This window comes from Medicago truncatula, chromosome 2 (genome assembly GCF_003473485.1).
Source record: "Medicago truncatula cultivar Jemalong A17 chromosome 2, MtrunA17r5.0-ANR, whole genome shotgun sequence".
NCBI classification, from domain to species: Eukaryota; Viridiplantae; Streptophyta; class Magnoliopsida; order Fabales; family Fabaceae; genus Medicago; species Medicago truncatula.
The window spans coordinates 20337458-20360734 of record NC_053043.1 but is presented as its reverse complement, the minus strand read 5'-3'; the positions used below and the strand labels follow the sequence as shown (position 1 = coordinate 20360734).

General features: G+C 36.9%; 1 long non-coding RNA gene across 1 annotated transcript; it reads left to right on the top strand.

The window, feature by feature from the left end:
• Window positions 1-17999: 17999 nt before the first annotated feature.
• Window positions 18000-21752, top strand: LOC120578183 (uncharacterized). The gene is made up of 2 exons (XR_005644114.1): window positions 18000-18362; window positions 21504-21752. It is a non-coding gene; the product is annotated as an uncharacterized lncRNA (long non-coding RNA).
• Window positions 21753-23277: the final 1525 nt, after the last annotated feature.

Sequence of the window (23277 nt, the reverse complement as noted above, 5' to 3'; positions counted from 1 at the left end):
TCCCTTCGGCAATATTGCTTACTGTGGCAAAGGAGGCTAGAGGCACCTCTACTCCATTTTCTATCATAGTAGCATTGTATTTGTATGGAACAGCCTTATCCGAAACATAAGGAATTGGTCCTGGCAACCTTATCACCAAAGGCTCAGCATTCTTCTTCAAAGGTGTACTCTTGACAGGCGGATCGTGAAAAACCGGCACAATCACGCAAACATCACTGACAGTCAGAAGATTATCATTCATCAAGCTTTGGATGTCTTCTTGAACAGTATAACAACCCAAAGGATCACGGAGACATCCCAGACACTTGGCATGATCATGATTGAACAGAGAAGCTTTGCACAGCTTGATGTGTAGAGGTACCAGAGGAGTTGCGACGTTGCGGACATCAAGTCTCGGAGCTTCTTCACACACTTCGATCATATTCACAGCGGCATGATTTGGAAGAGGATTGTCGAGAACGTGTGGGACATTATTCTCAAAAGTCAGCTTCCCTTGATCGATGAGCTTCTTCACGATATACTTCAAAGCATAACACCCCTCGACGTCATGACCTAAGGCACCTTGATGAAAGTCACATTTGAGATCAGACCTGAACCTTGGAGGCAACGGATCAGGTGGGGGCTTACCCTGTCTAGTTGTACAATGCCCTCTCTGGAGTAAAGTTGGAAGCAACTCAGCATATAACATCGGTATCGGAGGGAAAGTAGGCCTAGCTTGCTGACTTTGTTGTTGTTGTTGAACCGGCATCTGTTGTTTCATCTGTTGGGCAATTGCATTGACGGGCACTTGAGGCTGGCCCGGCGGCAAAGGGTACTGATGATAAAACGGTGGGAAGAACGGATGCTGAGAATACGGCATATATGGGTATGACGGAGGCATTTGAGCTGCATTGATGGGAGCAACGGTAGCCATGGATTGACCGGCTCCAGCTGATACCATCCCCACTTCAGTTTCTTTCTTCTTGTGGTGTCCATTACCATATCTCTTCGATGCACTCACAGAGGATTCAGCTTTCTCAAACACAATGATCCCATCCCTGACGGCTTCCTCAAGGCGGGTTCCCATGGTGACCATCTCCGAAAAGTTGTTCGGGGCAGCGATGATCATCCTCTCAACATAATCTTTCTTCAACGTCTTTAAGAACGTCTGGGTCATTTCTTCCTCATCTAAAGCAGGAGTGATACGGGCAGCCGCCCCTCTCCACCTTTGCGCATATTCACGGAAACTTTCCTCCTTCTTCTGAGATAGGGACCTGAGAAACTCCCTATTTGGCCTCAGTCGAGTGTTAAACCCATAATGGCTCTTGAAAGCGGTGGCTAACTCATCAAAGGTATGGATGTCATTCTTACTCAAACTAGTATACCACTCTGCGGCATCCTCCATCAGACTATCCTGAAAACAGTGGATCATAAGGGAATCATTGTCTTTGTAATTGCCCATTTTCCGGACGTATTTGATGATGTGATTTTGAGGACAAGTTAGCCCGTTGTACCGGTCGAAGTCCGGAATCTTGAACTTTTTAGGAACATCCACTTTTGACACTAAGCAAAGGTCTTGAGTTTTGACAGAGTCTGCATTCCCTCGATTGGCCTGGATCTCGTGACGGAGTTCTTTAGCAAGTTCCTCCATCATCTCTTCCATAGTCTTGGTTACGGGGATGCTTCTGTGCTGTGTGTTGATGTTAATACCTTGAGGCAGAGTGTGTACCAGAGGCTCAGTGACAGCTGCTGTTGTTTGCGGCAAAGTAGCAATGATGGAGGCGGCATTTGTTGCAGGGATCAGAACATTGTTAGCAGTGCCCGAGGTGCTTGCTGTAGCAACGGGAGTGAAGAACGGTGGAAGCCCATACGGAAACCCCGCTGGCATAGTAAAGCGATTGTCTGCAGAAGTGGTAGGGAGCACGCTTGTAGTTACTGGTGCAGCTGTGGTTGTAGGGATAGCTGTAGCTGATTGCTCTTGAGCAGCTAGTAGAGCAGTCATGACGTCATTAGCTTTAGCCAATTCCTCCTTTAGAGAGGCTAACTCGGTGCGAAGCTGAGCGTTCTCTTCTTCCATAGCCCTTTTCTTTCTTCTGTATTCTCTGGTTCGATCAATTCTATCAGGTTCGTAAACTCTCTGAGCACGAGCCACTTTTCACACTGCGGCAGAGGAACCAGGAGATAGTGAGCACTTGGAAGCCTTTGTGACCAATGCATGATGCATAATGATGCATGATATGCAAATGCGAATGCAAAAGACTTATTTTTTTCATCGAAGGATTTTAAAACAAATTAGAAATCTTGCAAATAAACAAAATTACACAACATTTTCAACAAGGTAAACAAATGAAGCTCTCAAGCATAGGAAGTAGTCGGAAGATCATCGGACTCGGAATCTGAATCACAGTATCTGTCAAAGAAATCTCGTCGTCCTCGAGCTCTCTTGGAATCCCTCATAAGCAGCTCGTCTTTCTCTTCCAATTCCTTCCGGACCTTAGCTAGTTCTTTCTTCAACATCAGATTCTCATGAGTCTTCTGCTCATCTCTACCATCCAAAGTCATGATTAGATTCTCAGCTTGATTGTACCGAGCTTTCCATACTTGCTTCTCACGACTCTCCATAGCCAGATGCTCCTGATACATATCCTGAGTCGCGGGGAGCAAAGGTAGAGGCATAGATGGAGTAGACGAAGACACGTATCTCATAGCTGGATAAGGCATACCGATCTCCTCGGCTCGATCTATCACCCACTGAGCATAAGCCTCATGAGCAACACCGGATCTCACACCTAGATGCTTCACATTCTTCCTTCGAACCTTGGACCAAGCATCCATGAAAGCTTTCCTTTGTCCGGTAGGAGCATTCGCATAGAAGAAGAACTCTGGAGATGTAGCAAGATTGATGGGCTTCGACTTCATAGGAAAACCAAACTGTCTCATAGCAAGCTCGGGGTTGTAGTTAATTCCTCCACGGGTTCCAAGAAGAGGTACATTGAGAAAGTCTCCACAACCCATGATAATTTCCTTGGCTTGAGAGGCGGGAGTGAGCCAGACGACCTCATTAGGAGTGAGGGCCATAATCCGCTGAGAGTAGGACCAGTTCTCCGAGTTGTCATGGAAGGAACTCGGAAGGTGCGAAATAAACCACCTATACAAAAGAGATGTGCAGCAAAGAATATACCCACGGCCCTTGAGAGTCCTGTCATGAATGGCGTGGTAGGTATCCGCTAGCAAAGTAGGAACCGGGTTCTTGGAATGAAAGATCTCAATAGCATTCATGTCCACGAAGTTGTCGAGGTTCGGGAAGAGAATGAGCCCGTAGATAAGCAAAGCAAGAATAGCCTCGAGTGTATCCTGACGAGTAGTACCGAGATTAGCCTGATCAAGAAGATACTTCGAAGTGAACCCCCGAATGTGAGACTTGGTAATAAGATGGTTGGAGACGTCGGAAGTGTTGAGGTAGAGATCCTTAGCAATAACCAGAGGAGTAAGAGGAGTCCCGGGACCGGTGAAAGGCGTCTTCTCGGCTATAGGTAAACCCACTAGATTGGAGTAAGCCTCGAGAGTAGGAACCAACTGGAAGTCCGGGAAAGTGAAGCAACGGAAGCTCGGATCATAAAATTGCACCAGAGTGTGCACTAACTTCTCGTCCACATCGGTTCGGAGCAAAGTAAGCAATCCCCCATACCGGAGTCGGAACCCTGTTTGACTCTTGACCTTGAGTGCCAACTCTCTTAAACTGACCAAATCCACTTCCTTGAACTTGTAGCACTTAGTCTTCTTCATACCTGTGATTATTTACAAAAATTCTCATTTGTTTAAACCCTTCGATGAATGCATGAAAAATGTTTATGCATGAATGCATGTATGCATGATTGTGTTGTTAAAGAACAAAGTGGGTTGAGTTTCAAAGTAACGGGGCCACGGATGGACACGGCGTCCGGTGAACTAAGGCTTTGTATAGTAGTAACCAAGGTTCTAACACAGTTCCCAAACTGCAACCTCTCTTACATATATCATGGTAGTACAGGACGACACCCGTTCCATGATTATTTGTGAGAAGGTCTAGTTTGAGTGTAGTATCGCGTGACGACTAAAGTTTGAGACAACACTCAATTTAGCCACCGCACTACGTCCTAAAAAGGCTAGGATGGGTTTGGTAACTACGGTTCATAGCTTCGTCGAACAATTGAAAGTGAAGTGCCTAAGCATGACAACACACGCCGACAATATCACCTCCAAAATGCCTCAGCTATGTGAGATTGATCGTATAATCCAATACACGAGGCAACCCCCGGATCGAATTGTCGATTATATCTCTACCTAAACATAAGTTCACTCAGCCCGGGTTAGGACTTTTGATATTCTCACCCCACACGTCAAATGAAAGTAAACAAGTATTCACATATGTAAGCAATAAAACAAAGCGTAAATATAAACTAAGGAAAACTAGGCGCGACCCGCTAAATTATATCCCCAGTGAAGTCGCCATTTCTGTTATCATGGTTTTTGGGTGCCAAGCCATTAATTGGACTTGTACCTTTCGACCGTTGATATCTCTCTTTTTTCTTGGGAAGGGTAAAAGGAGAAAAACCCTTGAGTTTCCGAATTCGGGGGTCGTTTTCGCTACGGGAAGGTGTTAGGCACCCGGAGCGATTATGGTATTCCATAAGAACCGCTCTCCTAAGTTTATTTCTACGCTTTAGTTTTATTGCTTATTTGTAAAAAAGGAAAATGTGATTAGTTAAGAATGGGGGCGAGAAGAAGTAGAATTTGATTTTTATTTCGGCTTGGATGAGTTTTGACTCATTGCCTACGTACCGTTTTACGGGATCAAAACCGGCGTAGTTCTTGCTCAAAGATGGTTTTTGTTTTTATTGGTTGATTTTAAGTTTGAAAAGAGATTTTGAAGAATAGAGATGAGAGGCCTCAAGGGCATTAGATTTAGCAAAAGGTGAGGTTTGATTAGTGATTGAAAAGAAAGTCTAAATGATTAAGATGAATTGAATTTTTCTTAAGAAAAAAGAAAGGAAAAAATGAAGTGTTGACTTCATATTTATTATGAAAATTTTTGAAGTGAAGTTCAATTGTTTTTTCTTTTAAAAAAAGGATTTTCTCTAAGTGTTTAAAACCTAAACGCTTATTTAACCATACAATCCTATGCATACATCTAAGGTGAGTGTGTGCGTGTCGGTGCGTCATAGTGTCCATAGTCCATATTACAAAAATTACCTAAATACATTCTATGGCCCCTTTGCCAAGCTACAAACCAATGATAACAAATTACATTGCCAAATGAATTAAAACTTGCAAAAAATAAATGCTAAGCTAAAGAAAGTGAAGGAGGTGGTGGAATGCTACGAAATGTATGTCACATGAGATGAAATAGTTAGTGAAAAGAAAAAACATAACAAGTACTAAGAAATAAAAGCATGCAAGATGGCACAAAAAGTTAACAAAATGACATTAAACCCTAAAAACTTAGGTATGAAACCTAAAGCATTCTTGGCCTCTAATTCTCATGCTTTAACAAATTTTGAAAGCGTTTTCTTTATCTCAAGTTATAGCATGGAATTATTGGAAGCATGCAAGCATGGTTTCATGCCATATTTTCTAAAATAAACTTGGCATTTTATATCTTTCAAAATATGCATATATTGTTCATAAAATTAAGAACTTATGAACCAAATCAAAACAGCAAATCAACATGAAATTATAGGCACAAATCTCTCATATTAACACATCAAGTAGCTTTTATTACATATTCTCACATCAAGGACAAATGTGTGAAGAAGAATCTATAACAAATAATTCAAAGAGAATTAAAATGCTATGAATTAATTATACCAAAATTTCATAGATCCTTAATGTGCAAAAATGTCATAAAAACACTAAGAAAATATCAAGAAACATGTATGAATTTTTCTAGGAATTTTACCACAATTTTAATCAAGACATAGGTGCAGGTAGCAAAAAATAGGGGTGTGAACAGCAAGAAAAAAGCAAGAAATGTGCAGAACATTAAGCCCAAACCCAAAGCCCAACACCAAAACTCAGATTGCACAGGAACCACACGATTGATCCAGGGTCCTGAAACCCTAGATCAAACGGCCAGGAACCAAGGGGGGTTGGACCGGTCCTGAACCGGTCCGGTTCACTGGCTTTATAAGGGGGGGAAACCGGTTTTTTTTATAATTCTTCTTCTCCTTCTCTCTCTTCTCTCATTCTAGTGAGAGAAGCTCTCACTTCTCTCTTCCTCACCGCGCCGGATTCTGGAAAAACAGGAGATGATCTTCATCTTCTCCGGCGGAGTTTGTTCCTCCGGCGTGGTGGCCGGCCACCCAAGGGTGGCGGCGCCGCCGCCGGAGTTGAGCAAACTCCTCCGATTTTGAAAATTTTTACATTTTTAGATATCCTTTTTCGTGCTATTCATGAATCCAAACTTAGTTTTTTGAGAAAAAGTCCCAATCGGAGTAGATCTAACTTCAAAGATTCGGAAATTTGAATTTTAAAGAGGAAGAAAGAGGAAGAGGAATTGTTACCTATTTGTGGTGTGTTGTAGAGCAAGGGAGAGAGCTTTGCTTTCTTCCGAATCCGGAATATTCCTTCCTTCCTTCTCTTCTCTTTCACGTGGCTCTTTGACCGAATTTGTGCTTGTTGTTTGGTGATGTTCTTGGCGCGGATTTGTGGATTTTTGTGATTCTTGGTACGGATTTGGTTCGGATTCGGTTTTGTGGCTTTTTGGTACGGATTTGTTGCTTTTTGGTACGAATTTGTTGCTGGATTTTGGTACGAATTTGTTGCTTTGTTGATTTTTCTTCTTCCCCTCTCTCTGTGATCGTGCTTGAATTCGCCGCTTCCGGTGGCGGATTCGCACTTGAATTGTGGAGCAGAGGCGATTCGATGATGAAGATTCGCAAAGAATCTCTGAGAATCACCAAAAAAAGGGATGAATTTGATGAATCTGTGATGATTTTCGGTTAGGGTTTATGTGTGTGTTCTTGATGATTTTCTGTTTTGATTTGTAACTGAATAGAGAGAGAAGAAAAAATCTGTTTGTGATGTGTCACCCCCCTGGATCTGTGCAGAATAAAGCTATTTATAGACTGCCATGTGTAGTTTTGGACCAATGAGGAGCTGCCATGTGGCATTGGACTTTTCTGCAAAAACAAAAACTCAAGGACTAAACTGCAAATGACCAAAAGGACTGAAATGCGAAATAAAAAAAGTTCTGGATTAAAAAGCAAATTTGGACTTCTTTGGGGACCAAAATGCAAAAAATAAAATAATAATAAAAAAAAAAAAAATTGGGATAAAATTGGTAATCTGACCAAACGTAAAGCGAAACAAAAATAAAATTGACAAAACGGACTAAAACGAACCAATGGCTTAAATGAGGTACTTCAAAGTAACCTCTCTATGCCAAATTTTTGTGTGAAATGACCAAAATGCCCCTAGGGCTAAAAATGACCTAAACTGACTCAAACAGACTTGACACTGACTCGGACGCAAGTTTGAAATGAATTTAAACAGGTTTTACTGATGAAATGTTAAAAATGAATTTGAAAAGACTCAGAGACAGTCACAAGGATGAAAATGGGTCCCACTGCAGGAAATGACCAAAATACCCTTCTGCATGACTTTTTGCAAATTTTGAAATAAACTGTAGAAAAGCAATGTAATGATTCAGAGACACTTTTGAATGACTTACAAGACAAGTAAAGACATTTTGAAAGGTTTTATGCAAGAAAAACATAGGTAAAATTGTGATTGAAAATACTGCGAGGTAGAGACAAAATGAATTGTACAGTTGAAACTTGATAATTGACAAAGTTTGAGATGAAATTGGGCCCAGTATTTTTAGGTCCAAAAACAGGGTATAACAATAATCCTTCTTCCATAATTCATAGTTCTCTCCAAACTTCACCAACAATCATCCACCCGCACCCAAACCAAGCTAAGGTCAATGGCATCAAAAAGGAAAGGTGAGGATATTGAAGCCTCTGGAAGAGGTGCAAGCAAGAAGCAATCAACAACCCGTAATCATGGGATCCAATTCAAGGATTCTGAGCAAAGATATAGGTATAAATCTCTAATCTCTATAACTATCTCTCCTTGCAGGTACCTTGATGTTAATGCTATGGATAGACTAGAAATAGGTGAACATGTGATTAGGCTGTTGAATAAATTCACAACCCTGTGCTTAGGTACCTTCACTCGGTTATTGCTTGCACCATATGGAGTAGAAAAGAGGTAGGAATGATGAGGACTATTGCGTTGGTGAAGGCTTATAACCACCATGTTAACATTTGCTATTATTTGATTTATTATCTTGTTTCAATTGTTAGAAAGAAACTGGATATAAAGGTGATATAGTGGTGGGTGCAATCATCACTTTCATTTTTTAGAAAATTTGAGGTCAATGTGAACAAAGGGATAAATAGGATTGAGGGAAACTAATATCTATACTTAGAAACCCTCACTACTATGTTTTTTTTTAGAATCCATGACCCTTCTCACAATCCCCAATATACACAATGATGGTGATGATGGTGGTAATGAAGAGGAGGTAGGTGCAAACTTGCACCATTAACAAGAAGCCGGTGGCAACTATAATGATGAACGGTGGGCATGGATGCAAACCAAAGTTCAAAGAACATGCACCGAGCAATAAAGACAAGGTGTTGAAATGATCGGGCTAAGAAACGATGTCCTAAGAGGCACTCAAATAAATGAATAAAACAATCAAATGTTCTGATACATGATGCAACACCTTCACCTCCAAGGTCTACCTTATGCACTTCAATAAAATTGTGAGCTCTCCTCTTCCTCTACTCTTCTCTACTTCTCTTCTTTCTTCACCATCTTCTTCTTTCTCTTCTTCTTCTTTTAAATCATTGAGGACAATGCTTCTCGTAAGTGTGGGGGGAGCCTAATAAAGTGTCTTTAATCGTAGTGTTTCCAAACTCCCTTGAACTTTATTCTTTTGTATAGTTTTATTGCAAAAGGCATGGTTAAGTAGCTAATTTTTATTGAAAATATCATGACACAAAATTTTCATTGTCTCCTCTTATTTGGTTGATTCTTGTACATGAAAGCAAACTCTTGTGTTTTAAGTCTTCTTGATATACCCACATCTTGTTTTAAAGTGAATAAAATTCTCCAATGAGAAAAACACAAAGTTGCTTCCCTTGAGTAAATGTATGAATAGGTATTTTAAGGAAACGCGTTTTAATCTTAGTGGTGCGTTAACCTTTAAAGATTCTCAAAGTGCCAGTAGTATAAGTTAGTATAAGGGAGTTCATAAAAAGCCAAAAAGCCAAATTAATTCCAAGATCTCATCATTGAATCTAGATTGGGGAAGGAGGTAGGCCCTCCGACTTCCTACGTAAAGATGATTGTTATCTTGAGAAAAACTTTAAAAAGCATCATTGAATCTAGATTGGGGAAGGGGGTAGGCCCTCCGACTTCCTACGTGAAGATGATGTTTTAAGGGGCACCATTGAATCTAGATTGGGGAAGGGGGTAGGCCCTCCGACTTCCTATGTGAAGATGTTGTTCCTTAAATAAAGAACTTAAATGTGCAAATCGCAAAGAACAAAAATTCTCAAATACTCCCATCTTTCTTATATGAATTATAGAAGGAATCTTTCTTGGTTGGTTTAGTGCTAGGATTAGACCATGTTTCCTCATAATGCCTAATCTTATACAGGAGCAAGAAAAGGGTTGGACTTCACATACACACTCACTTAAAACTTGATCGTTGGGTTGAATAAAAATTACAAGAAATGCTTGAGTTTATGATTAGTGTACATTTGAGATTTAAGCCCTTGAGGAGACATGTCCTTTAATCGAATTGTCATTTGATAAAATTGTTTGTGCTACCATGTTATTGCCTTTTGCTTGAGGACAAGCAAAGATTCAAGTATGGGGGAGTTTGATGAGTCATTATTATATCTATTTTATCCATAATATTTAGTATTGTTTTATTTAGATTTTAGTTATATTTATATTTATAATATTTCCTTTTTGAATTATATTACTACAATTGCATATTTTATATTTCAGGAATGAATATTGGATGGATTGAGTCTTGGAGCAAAAGAAAGAAACTTGGAGCCGATTGGATGCAAAAATATGAAGATTGAGAGACAAAAATATGTCTCCCCCAAGTCAGAAGTCTGGCACGGCCCGTGCTAGCCTTGGCACGGCCGTGCCACCCTCCAGAGTCACTTTTGCTGCTTTTGCTTAGATTTTAAGCTACTCTATTTTTAGCCCGAATGTAATAGCTTAGATTTTAAGTCAAACAAATGCTATAAATAGAGTAGCCATCCATCACAAATATTCATCTTTTCTTGTAATGCAATATGTGACAATTGTCTTTCTAATAAAAGTTTATTTTACTTTCTTGTTATTTACTTTTATGTTTTCTCTCTTCTTCTCCTTGTCTACAATGAACGTCAGTGAGTAGACTTCTCTTGTCTTGGGATTGTTGGATAAGTCCAATGACATAATCCTAATCAAACCAAGGTTTAAACCTTAATCTTCTGTAACCCTAATTCCTTATCTAAATTCACCGATTTAACATGGATCAACCATTATCAAACTGTGGAAACGAAAGTGGAGGGTTTGATAATTGTTTATCCATCATCTCAAATATCAATTCATAAAACGAAAGTGGAGCTTTGATATTCGAACAAGTGAATTTAGACAAAGATTGTAAAGGCAGCGAAATAGTCTTTACAATCTTTGAGACATATAGTTTCGATCTTCAAGGGAACTAATAATGATCAAGTCAGCGAAATAGGCTTCATTGTTAGAGGAACCAAAATTTAATAGGAATCAAGTCAGCGAAATAGGCTTGGTTGCTAGAGGAACAAAAGAGAAACTGTCTTGAGAAATTAGGTCTAACATAAGGTTATAAGTTTAATAGTTTGGTTTGTGAAGGACTTGTCATTAGGATGAACCAATAATTCCAAGGCTTTTATCTTTTCTTTTATTATTTTATTTTAATTAAAAATACAAACCTTTCTACCTTCTAAATCTTTAGTCTAATCATTATCTAAAGTTAACTCCCTGTCGGAACGATACTCATCTTTTTACTACTTCGGTAAGACCGTGCACTTGCGGTTTTATCCCATCAAGTCGTCCTCAAGAAATTCATCATCTACGTCTTCCTCTTGAAATTCCTCATCTATGTCATTCTGTACAACATCTTCATTGATAACTTGCTGAATAAGAACAAAATACATCAACCATAGATATTCTTGGTTCAAAGGCCAATCAAAGACATCAACAAGTGTTGTACCTCGCACAAATAAAAACCAAAACAACACGTAAAACACAGTCAACATAGCCGCAAATAGGAAACCTGTTTTACACATTTCCCTACCTTATTCTATCATTACAAGCTCATTTTTAAGTTTCAACAACTTGTAAAATCCCTTGAGGCATTTCTCTATTGTTTCCCTGCAGCCTCTCATGCAACTTTTCAATTTTTTCTTGCTTAATTTGATGCTGAAACATCTTTTTCAACTCAACACTTGATCTAGCTTGAAAAGGTAAATCAAATCCTTCAGCAGGACTTTGACTAGTAGGCCTACGCGAACCACCAGCTTTCACACTTCTTACATTGTCCATTATGTCCAACAATGATGAACTACAATCATTTAAAAAAAATTGATGAACTACAAAGGGGAAAAAATTACATAATTATACAATACAATCAATGTTCAAAGAGGAATCTTTTTTTTTTTTAGTTGTCAAATATATTAGGCAAAACAACCCGCACAAGACGTAACAGTTGCTTTGCTTGAAACAAAACGAAATTACAATGGGTTGGGCTACATATAAGCAGAAGCCACTAAGAAAAAAATACAACACAAAAGGAAGAATGATGTTAGGCCAACTAAACCAAACAACACCAAGACCACAACAACCCACTTTAAATGTCCAAAAAAAAAGCTCCCAAAAATCAGTCCAGCTACCACTAATCCCACCACTTAAAAGACACTGTAAACACTTCCTAATCAGTACTAGAATCATCAGAATCATCAGTGGTTTCATCGTCACTTTCAAGACTCGTGTCACTGTGATCACTTTCAATTACTTTTTGCTTATGGAGTTCTGACAAAGGCATTTCAAAGATATCATCTGATACATCTTTCCTAACCAAATCCACTTCACAATCATCCTTTAAAATATCAAGATTTGTTGGAATATCATATTCTAGGCCATCTGAACTCAAACATTCTCCCATGTCAAATGATTCCCTTGGAAGTGCAGTCAAAACATAGTGTTTGTTCTTGTTAAAAGGATCTTCAATATAGAAGCACTGCTGAACTTGAGATGCCAACACAAATGGATCATTTTTGTAGCATTTTTTGTTAAAGTAAACACATGGGGATCCATAATTATCCTTTTCAGCCATAAACCAATCACATTTGAACAACAAATATTTTTCATGATCATAATAATCTAACTCTATGATATCTTTTATTCCCCCATAGTAAGTCACACAAATATTTTTGGGATTTTCATCCTTTGCATTTCTAAGAACTTGAGTCACCGCTTCTAATGTCACACCACTATTTTGTGTTTTAAGCCTCGCTTCACGTTGTGTTGTATGAAATCTGTATCCATTAATAACATAACCAGAATACCTTTTAACAACCTCATTTGGGCCCCTAGACAACACCTTCAACCATTCGGTTACTTCCTCATCCATGACACGTGTTTCATGTAACGCCCGTTTCGAATTATTTAATTATTTAATTATTTAATTGAGTCTATAGTTATTTTAGATGAGTTTATATTATATTTATATAAGATATGTGTGATTTATGCGATTTATATGATTGAGGTGGCTTTTATGATTTTTATGAGGAGTTGTGACTTATTTTATTGTTTAATAAAATAAATATTGAGTTTAGGGGCTGTTTTGATATTTTAGAGAGTTTTGGGGGAGAAAGAGAGATAAGATAAGATAATTGGAGGAGGTATAAATAGGGAAACCTAGTTTTAGAAAAAACATGGTATGTACGATCAGTTTTTGGAAAAAGGGAGAAAAAGCCAATAGAAGGGAGAAGACCTAAAGGGGCTGCGATTTTCATCATATAAGGTAAGGGTGGGACTAACTTGCAATCTTATTAAGTCTATGAATCAATGGTTACATTTAACATGAATTAGGATGAGTTTAAGAAGAATCGAAAATTAGGTCAAATTGAGTGAATTGATGATTAAACGGTGAAAAGTTGTTAGATTGATGTAGAAACTGTTCCTAAGCCTTAGATAATATGTAGGATGACTTCTAGAATCAATGTTAGGCTTAATACCATGACATAAGATGAATTTTCGTGAAAACTGCACTTCTGCTCGAGCCTACATTCATCGCTCGCCCTCGCGAACGATGATCCTCGCCTCGCGAGGGATGAAGTTCATCGCTCGCCACGCGAGCCTTTTTCCCTCGCCTCGCGAGTTGCACATCGCAGCTCGCCATATCGAACAGATGAACTCGCCTAGCGAGCTAGACCAGAGAGCATGCAAGATTTCGTATTTTTGACTTTTGAGTTGAACCTTATATGCTTTTGAGTGCCTGGATATGTCTAATAATGATTAGGAAAGAATGTAGGATGAGATTGAACCTGGAATTAAACTTGTGGGATTCTGACCTGAACTCGCCACGGTGAGCAGAGGCTCTCGCCTCGCGAGTGACCCAGAAACAAAGTGACTTGTTAGATTTTGCGACCCTTGTTGCACGATTTGTCGAGAGTTGAACCCTTGGGTAGGATTAAGACTTAAGAATGAGGTTAACTATAATCTGTGAAGCTGAATAAGATATGTTGTTGTTGATTATGATGTGTTATAATGTTTATGCATTACTTGAAGAATATTTGTATACATAAGATGTTGAAGAATTGAATTTGATATAATTATGTCATGCTGTTGTATACTGCCTATGTTGCTATTTGTTATTTAACTAAGCTGCATGAGTCGGTCTAAGATGTTGAAGATGATGATGTTCCAAATTATTGGACTATTATAAGAGGTTGTCGAATTAAGTTGTTTAAGATGTCGAGTCCATGCATTAGCATTCATAGTTGGGGGCTTGATGCCCTGGAGCTTTGTACTCACCACGTTGGAGCTTTAGCTCAAAATTAGCGATGGGGGCTTGATGCCCTGGAAGTATATTAATACTCAAATAGCGATGGGGACTTGATGCCCTGTATTGGTACCACATGCATATAAGAGGTCTAAGTTGCATAGTTGCATTTGTCGAGTCGATGATGATAAAATGATTAAGTTGAGATATTTATGAAGTGATTTGTGATATATTATTATCAATGTTGATTAATAAGATATTTTATGTTGTTAAATATAATTGTTGAATTATATGCTTAATATTATTGTTTTGTGAAATCTCACCCCTTCTGCTTGGAAATGTTGCTCTTCGTATGAGTAACTTGCAGGTAATCCAGAGTAGGTTGTTGTTTGTGTTGTCGTGAGTGGCCTTGCCTCACTGAGTCTTAGGTTGCTCTGGTACGTAACAGGAGGGGATCTTTAGTGGCTATTTCTCTTTCCTTTACGTATATGCTATGTTATTATGTTACTTAACTGAACTTATGATGTGTTTTGATGGGGCCTGCATGCCAAGACAATTTATGAAATTCAATTTAATTCTGCTGCTTTATGTTGAAGTTTATGTTGCAGGATAAATTATTATTTATCTATTTTTAAGATTTTAAGAAGTGTGATATCCCGTTATATGTTGTTTACTCTGATTACATGATTGAAATTTTTAAGTTGGGAAAACGGGGTGTTACAATTGGTATCAGAGCAGGTCGGTCCGTCCGGCCAATTAGAAGAGTTGTGTCGAGTTTTAGTAATAGTTATATTACTATCTTATGTTGTTGTTGCTTGATGTGTAGAAACTAAGAGATGGCTGGAAGAAACGACGTTGCGTTAGCTGCTGCACTACAAGCAGTAGCTTAAGCTGTGGGACAACAACCTAATGCAAATGCAAATGCTGGTGCGAATGCTGAGTCGAGGATGCTTGAGACCTTCCTGAGGAATCATCCTCCTACTTTCAAGGGAAGATATGACCCCGATGGATCCCAGACCTGGCTTAAAGAGATTGAAAGAGTTTTCCGTGTTATGCAATGCACTGAAGTTTAGAAGGTGCGATTTGGTACACATCAGTTGGCTGAGGAAGCTGATGATTGGTGGGTTAGTCTTCTACCTACCCTAGAGCAAGATGGTGCTGCTGTGACTTGGGCTGTGTTTAGGAGGGAGTTCCTAAGCAGATACTTTCCGGAAGATGTTCGCAGGAAGAAAGAGATCGAATTCCTTGAGCTGAAGCAAGGAAACATGTCTGTGACTGAGTATGCTGCGAAGTTTGTGGAATTGGCAAAGTTTTATCCGCACTACACTCCTGAGACTGCTGAGTTTTCAAAGTGCATCAAATTTGAGAACGGTTTACGTGCTGAGATCAAGAGGGCAATTGGTTACCAGAAGATCCGAGTTTTCTCCGAGCTGGTGAGCAGTTGCAGGATTTACGAGGAGGATACTAAGGCTCATTACAAGATCGTGAATGAGCGGAAGACTAAGGGTCAGCAGAGTCACCCTAAGCCTTATAGTGCCCCTGCTGATAAGGGAAAACAGATAATGGTCGAAGATAGACGGCCGAAGAAGAATGATGCTTCTGCTGAGATTGTTTGTTTTTCTTGTGTACTTTGGAACAACATCGACAACTTAAAACTCCAATACTTTAGAACGACAACTCACAACTTAAACAACATCAACAACTTATATGACTTCAATACTTTGGAACGACAACTTATAACTTTACAATTTAGACCAACACCTGCAACTTGATCAGTATTCAACAACAACAGAAACAGTACAAGCAATTCACAACATGACAATATTAATGAAAAGCATCAACATATAACACAAAAATAACACACATCATCATAAATCAAATAAATTATTCAAAAAGACTCTAAACTCAATAAAATAATCAAATAAAACAAATAATTCAAAGAGGGCGTTACAACTCTACCCCCTTAAAAGAATTTCGTCATCGAAATTCAAAGCACGCAAGAAAAGGAATTTAATTATTGCCTAACCATCTTAAACCATATATAGCCAAATAGAAACTTCAACAAAACATGTAAACCACATCAAAGTTAGTCAATCAAACATGATCACATAATAAACATATCTATTAATCAGAAACACAACAAGAACCAATCAAACAGCATAAAGATAGTAATACAATTGTTACTCGACTCAACTACTTGACCGGACGGACCGACCTGCTCTGATACCAATTGTAACACCCTGTTTTCCCAACGTAAAAATTTCATTTAAACGATCAGAGTATTCATCACAAACGGAATGTCACACTTCTTTTCTTAAAAATAAAAATGGAATAATTAACTAATTTTCCTTCAAAATTCAACAACATAATATTTAATACTTCGCAGCGGAATTTATTCGAAAATCTAAAATAATTTTGGCACGAAGGTCTCATCAAAGTATCTCATAAAAATCCAATTAACAACTTAATCATGTAAATTCATAAGCAATACGTAAGGAATAGAAAAGCATGCAACAAAGCTCTCATCCCGCTACGTATCAGAGCACCTAAAGGCACACGTGAGAGATAATCCACTTACGACAGCAATCTAAACTCGATCACCTGCAAGTTACTCATACGAAGAACAACATTTCCAAGCAGAAGGGGTGAGGTTTCACAAAACAATAATATCAAGCATATAATTCATTAATTATATTTAACAACATAAATAACTTCATCTATTAGTAATAATAATCCTTCATATAATAATTCTTAATAACTCAACCAACTTCTAATTATCATTAACTTCATATTCATCACATTATAAACATCATCATATAACACATAATAATCAAATCATAATCATCATCTCATAATAACTTAAACAACACAATATAATGATCACTTAATAATAATAATAATCATATACAACACAACATAATCATCACTTAATAATAATAATCATATAAATCACAACATAATCATTACTTAATAATAATAATTATATACATCACAACATAATCTGAAGGTGAGAAAAACACAAGAAGAGGGGGTTGAATTGTGTTTTCTTTTTCTCTAAGATAAAATCTTCTTCTGAGACCACTTCAGAAGCTGTTTGAAAAACGCTTCTGATGTGATTACACTTCAGATGCAATTGGAAAGGTCTAGGATTGATTTTGGAAGAGCTAAGTAACAATTTAGGATTTGAAGAGGAACGTGGGTTTGAAGAAGGATTAGGGTTTCTGGAACAATTTTAGTGAACAGATCTCACTTGATTTCACATGGTTTAGATGTTTTGGAGCGATTGTCACTTGACTTGGAAGGTTTAAGGTTCGATTGAGTTTGAATGGTGGTCTAAGGTTAAGGTGTTTCACGATAGATGAAGATCTGAATGGATTTGAGAAAGTTGTTTTCTTTTTAGCAATTGGAAAAGTTCTAGGACAATATTATTTATTACTCCCTCCGTCCTGAAATATAAGCAAAAAAAAAACACACACTTATTAAGAAAATCAATCATTATTCATTGACTACTCTAAATTTTATCAAATAAAAATTCAATATTCCTAATTTACCCTTACACACATTGAAAACAAAAACACTTCATCAGTGGTACATTATTAATCACGTGTACTATTTGTGATTTCAATACACTAAATAGTTGTAATCCTGTTGATTTCAATACCGTAAACCATGATTCCAATACACTTAATTATTGCAGGTACTTAATATTAGTGGCATTCAAATTCCAATACTCCTTAAACACGCTTAGGTAATTGAACTTCAATGTTCATGCTCCATAAATGTAAAAGGGTAATTTCAGGACGGAGGGAGTATTATATTAATAATTTTTTCCATAATATTTTTTTTTTGAAATAAAACTAGATTTTATTAAAGAATTAAATCATGAAAGTACAAATAATAAACTTGGGGGAACATTATCCTTCCAAGTACTATTGGGCCAGACAATGAGCCACTCTATTTCCTGATCTAGGGATAAACCGGAAGCTACACATGTCAAACTTCTCACTAATTTTCCAGATTTCTTCTAAAACTGACCCCAGATAAGATATATCTATGTCCTTTTCTATCCCTCTATTGAGCTTGCGAATAACAGCTTCACAATCACTTTCAAAGATCATATGTTTAAGATCAGATGTCAGCGCAAGGTGCATGGCTGCGAGAATGGCATAGGCCTCGGCAGTAGCTGCACAGTTGAAACCATTTCTGCTCCACGTTGCGGAGGTCATAGCTTGACCTGCAGAATTGTGAATAATGCACCCCAAACCCCACCTGCCTTGCATTTGTAAGTTTGCATCACAATTAGCCTTGAAGGTGTTTGGATCTGGTTTCTTCCAATTTGTATTTTTACTAAGCTTAACTGTCCTGAGACTTCCAAGTCTGAATGGCTAGATAGCCACTTTTAACCGTATAGTTGCCTGTTTTGTCATACATCCACATTAGCTCATCATTTTTCTGCTTGTGAATGATAGGAAGTTGAGTAATTTGAATAATATTTATAGGAGAGAAAATAGCATGTAGGAGAGAGTAATTCCAGTCAAAAGGGTTGTCTTGAAGAAGATCATGGACCCTAAGTTGGTTATTGGGAATGTTTCCTGAAGATAGAATTTTGAAACCATTTTGAAAGGGAAGCCAATTATCCTCAAAAACTCTAACCTTTTTCCCATTACCAATTTTCCAAACACTACCTTTATTGATAATCCAAATAGCTTGAGAGATACTTCTCCAAGCATAACTAGGATTAGAGCCAGCAGAAGCTTTAAGAACATCATGTAAAGGGTAGTATTTAGCTTTGAAATAGAATTACTAATTTTGACAGGAAGATTGGCTTGAAAGCTGGTTCTAGTAATATGATCAATATTAGGACTAAAAACCATCTCAGATTTGTCCATATTGACTTTCAGACCTGACATATGTTGATACTTCTTAAGAATATTATGAATAACCAAAGCCTCTTTGGGACTAGCTTTGCAAAAAAGCAAACTATCATCAGCATATAGAAGATGAGTGATGTTAGGGGCATTAGTAGCCATAGAGATACCATGAATCAACCCCTTTTCCTGACTTTCTGATATAAGTCCAGATAAGACTTCAGCACAAATGATGAAAATATAAGGAGATAGAGGATCTCCTTGTCTAATACCTCTTTGGGGCTGGAATTTATCTGTTGGTTGGCCATTAATAAGAATTGAGAAAGAGACAGTTCTGATGCAAGTCATAATTAAGGAAACCATAGAGTTAGGAAAGCCCATAACAGTAAGAGTTTTTTCTATAAAATCTCATTCCAAGATGTCATAGGCTTTAGCAATATCAAGTTTGATGCCAACTGTAACGCCCTAGTTATTATTTTATTTTATTTTGATTTATTTGGAGTCTCATATGTGATTTTATATGATTTTTGGTGATTTATGTGGTGTGTGTATTTTATTATATAGTTTATAATAATAATAACTAAAATAAGAGGAATTATTATTATTTTAGAAATTAGGGAGTTAATTAGGATTTAATAGAATTAAGGGGAGTTTAATGAAATAAAAGGGGAGTTGTAACGCCCTAGTTATTATTTTATTTTATTTTGATTTATTTGGAGTCTCATATGTGATTTTATATGATTTTTGGTGATTTATGTGTTGTGTGTATTTTATTATATAGTTTATAATAATAATAACTAAAATAAGAGGAATTATTATTATTTTAGAAATTAGGGAGTTAATTAGGATTTAATAGAATTAAGGGGAGTTTAATGAAATAAAATGGGAGTTATAGTTTTGGGAGTTAGGAAAAGAAAAGGTCAAAAGCAGTTTTACGTGAAACAAGTTTTGGGAGAGAAAACCAAGAACAAGGGGAGAGAAGAACAAGTAGAGCCAAAATCAACCGTGTGTCGTGCGATTTTCTGCAAAACTAAGGTAAGGGTGAGATTTACTTTCAATAGTATAGATTGTAATTCTGATTTTGATTTAAGATGTTTCTGGTAGAAATTGAGAAATTGGGATTAGGTTTTGATTATTGATTTTTGAATGAAAAAGTGCAGAAACCATAGAATTGAATGGTGAAAAGAGTGGTTAATCAGGTAGGTTAGTGATGGGTTAACGTTTTAATGATAGGGTAATCATATGGTGATGTTTATGGATGATTTTGGAGAGTTTAGGGTTAAGAGATGGAGCCAAGGAGGTTCCCATGGTAGAAAATCGCAGAAAATGTGTAATTTTAGGATGTCTGATACTGTCGAAATCATGAGGCGATTCTAGTGATCATGGGGCGATTTTGACAGAAAAATCTGTAATTTTAGTATGTCTGATACTGTCGAAATCATGAGGCGATTCTAGTGATCATGAGGCGATTTTGACAGAAAAAACTGTAATTTTAGTATGTCTGATGCTGTCGAAATCATGAGGCGATTCTAGTGATCATGAGGCGATTTTGACAGAAAATGTGTAATTTTAGTATGAGTGATGCTGTCTTACCATAAACCCTAAAATGCAATTTTCTTCACTCCAAATGCTTCCAAACTTCTTCCTAAGTGTAGAGACTTTATCCTAAACGTATAGAGATGTTTTTAGGAAAGATATAACGTTGTATAAGGGTCTAATGAGTTCATGAGTGGTCCTTGGGGTAGGGATGGAAGTTGTCTATAAGGGTATAGTCTCTCAATGTATCTAAGCTAATATAATTGATGTTGTTGATTACTAATATCTTTGAGTTGTTGAATTCTGTTTGAACGTTTGAATGGAGCTTGATGTATGAACATGATTAAGATAAATTGTGCATTTTTCTGGATTGTTGGATTGATTAATGATGAACCATTGATGACTGTGTTGTATGTTTACATTCATTAAATCATACAAGTGTGGAGTTATGGAGAGTTGAGTCATATACATATATATGCATTTGTTGAGTTGTATGTAGATATACACAGGTTGGGTAGTTGCATAGCATCAAAGTGGGAGAGCTTCGGCTCTGGAACGCCTTGTCGTTCAAAGCGGTGGAACACTAGTTGTTCAAAAGCGGTGTTGAGCGGTGAGGACTTAGGTCCTGATGAGAATGCTTTAACCATTCGACAGCGGTGTGGGTCACGGCCCTGAATATGGTACCACATGCATATTTGCATTTATCAAGGAGTCTAGGGTGTTGTTTTAGCGGTGTGGTCATGACCTTTGCATGAGTCGGTGTTGTTGGTTGTAGTTGTCATATTGACGATGATGATGTTGTTTGTTAGATGAAGTATATATTTATACATATATGATGATGATTTGATTTGATGATGATGATGTTGTTTTATGAAGTATATATTTATGAATATATGATGATGAACTGATTATATTTAGGGTGTTAGATTCAATTGACGAATTTTAATATCTATATCTTATTGTTGTGAATCTCACCCCTTCTGCTTGAAAATGTTGTCCTTCCTATGGGTAACTTGCAGGTGATCCTGAGTAGTTGGTGGTGGCTCAAGTGTCTAGGGCTCTGATACATTTGGGATGGGTTTACTTTAATTATGTTTCATTCCTTATGTATCATATTTTGAAACTTGATGTTGTAGCCCTTTTTTTTAGTGGTTGAATTTATGTTGTTGAGGCTTTTGTGCCAAGGATTATCATGGAGAATTAAACAGTTAATGTTGTTGCTCTTAATGCAAATATTCCGCTGCAGATTATTGAGGTTTAATTAAATAGTTTTATATTCTATTTAAGAAAAATTTGAAAATGTAGTGTGACATGCCCGTTTGGGATTTACTCTGATGTATGTTTAATTATTTAATTACTTTTGGGTAACGGGGTGTTACACCAACAGACCCATTGTTCTTCTTTCTGGCCCTTTTGAGATAGTGAAAAGCTTAAAAAGCTATAAGAGAGTTGTCTGTTATCAATCTTCCTGGTAAGAAGGCGCTTTGAGAATCATGAATAATCTTAGGAAGGATGGTTTTGATTCTATGACCTTGGCAACAATTTTCATTAGGACATTACAGAGGCTAATGGGACGAAATTCTGAAGGAAGGGATGGTTTAGCAATTTTGGGGATAAGGCTCAGGAAGGTATGATTAATGAGATCAGGGTTGTATCCTTTATTAAGGTACCGTTTGGCCCGGCTTTTTTCCAGCTTTTCTACGTTTTTAAGGAGAAGTTAGGCCAAACACAATATCAATAAAGTACCTTCGAAAAAAAGTACTTTTTTTAGAATGCATAAAATTGAATGGAATGAGCTTTAACCAAAAGTTGTTGAATGCTACTTCAAAAAACTATTTCTCCCCAATTTATTTCACAAGCACCTCTCTTCAACTCCCGCCGGCAACCTTTTGTTTTATTTTTTCAATATGTTTTTTTCTTCCATTTTATTTATTTATTTATTTTTTAACCGGTCCATTTAATTTTTTAATGAGGTTCCATTTAAGTTTATTATCTATTTTTTTAAGAAATTTTATTATCTTTTTATCACTTATATATTAATTTCAATATCTTTTGATCATCACAACCTCGCAAATATTTGTATTCACGATGTCAATGAATGACACCGAATATTTTTATTCCCTTTCTTCAACCACGGAAATACACACACACATTAGCGTTTAGAGTAATACTTTATGTTCCTCTTTCTGTTTTTTTTTTGTTATGCTAATGCGTATAATTTTTGTTAGTGTTGTGTAATGCGTATAATTATTTTTATAAAATTTTGATTTTAATTAAAAGTACAAGTGTAGTTGCCTAAAAAAATTATACTTATGTATAATTTACACATTTGTTTTGTAACAAACTATGCATATCTTTTTCTTATTAAAAAAACTAAACATATCTTTTTCAATGACACCAGCAATGTAACAAATATAATATTATATAATATAAATTCTTATCTTTTTGACCAACACTAAAAATATGGTATTCTTATAACAAAATTTGTTATAACAAAATGTGTTATATAGTATAATTGGAAAAGAAAAAACCAATTATTCTCATTATATATACACACACACACACATATACATATTATAGATGTTATCTCTGAATATATGATTGAGCGTGACGAATAAAGCAATATAAATGAAGAAATCAGTTCATATAATCCAGGAAGAGTGCAAGATGGAGGCTACATGAATGAAGTTAGAAATCAAATAGAAGTTGCGTACGTTGATGGAGAGTAGAAATGTTTGAGTTTGTGATGATTTATGTCTTTTTAAAAAAAAAAGATGATTATTGTTTTTAATT